The sequence below is a fragment of the Vicugna pacos genome, chromosome 29 (assembly GCF_048564905.1).
Source record: "Vicugna pacos chromosome 29, VicPac4, whole genome shotgun sequence".
Lineage (NCBI taxonomy): Eukaryota > Metazoa > Chordata > Mammalia > Artiodactyla > Camelidae > Vicugna > Vicugna pacos.
The window spans coordinates 7,965,056-7,966,257 of NC_133015.1; positions in this window are offsets into that span (position 1 = coordinate 7,965,056).

Sequence of the window (1,202 nt, forward strand, 5' to 3'; positions counted from 1 at the left end):
ACAGTTCAGAAAGTTTTATCAATAGCGTGCAAAAGCACCATGCAACTGTGGGGCTTGTTTATTATTATTTATTCATTTTAACTGAATAGGTTTCCTTTAGCCCATTTCAAACTTTCATTTAGTTCAAGATTCAGATAGTTGTGATACAGACCTTTAGATGCAAAGGACATTTAATTTTCTTATCTAACTATAGATCCAGTAATTTCCTACACCAGCTTCCAAACATTGGTCTATGACTTGTAGTGAAAAAGAGCTCAGTTAGCCATTTTTCCATAAAGCTAAACATGATTCCTCAACTTCAACTTCATGAGATATTTGAAATATTTCAACCAACGTGAAATATAAATTGTTAGTCAACACTGCCTTAGCCAAAATGCTTACTGGGTAATCTTTCCACTTTATTTAGAATAGACGTCTCCAGTGGTGAGGTGATTTGGTTTCTTCCTTTAGCAATCTCATTTCATCTTCAGACATTTATTAAAAACTGCCTTTTAGTCTTGAGTTGAGTAGTCCCAATCGTAATCCCTTGGAATCATAGAGAATGCATCTATATAAATCACCTAACTCTGCCACATGCCAGTTCTTTTACAAGCCTAAAAACACTAGGAATTATATGCGATTTGAGCATCCGTTCCTTTAAGTCACGCTTTTTCAAACCAAGTCAAAACTCTCATTTCTTTAATAATAAAGTCTGGCAACCTGGTCATTCCATGATTTCTTTTGTTCTATTACTAATACCACCACCACAAAACCCTTCAAAGTATGTTTTTTCTTTCTGTATTACTGAAGTTTCAAATCCTTGAGCTTTACATTTACTTGTAATCTGTGAACCCACTGGTATGCAGCCAATAGGGAAGTCGTTCACCTTTGCTCTTCAGCCCATTGCCAAAATCATGCACATCTCAGGGGAGTATTTCAATGTTTTCTACAACCTGTAGAGAATTCCAAAAGCAGTAAAGATGAAAGACAAGTGATGTGCTGATTACAATTCACTGCTATTAAAGTGGCTCTCCAAGCATGACTAGGAAGTAGTCCTTTACGGTCTTCATATCAAAAGATACAAACCAGAAAAAACTTCATGTTCTACAATTCAAACTTGTAAACCTTAAGTACAAAGGTATCTGAATTATGTAAGCCAAAGTTTACAAAGGCATCCCCCTACCCCCATTAGTCAGAGTCAACAAAATTCACAAAGCCAGGAG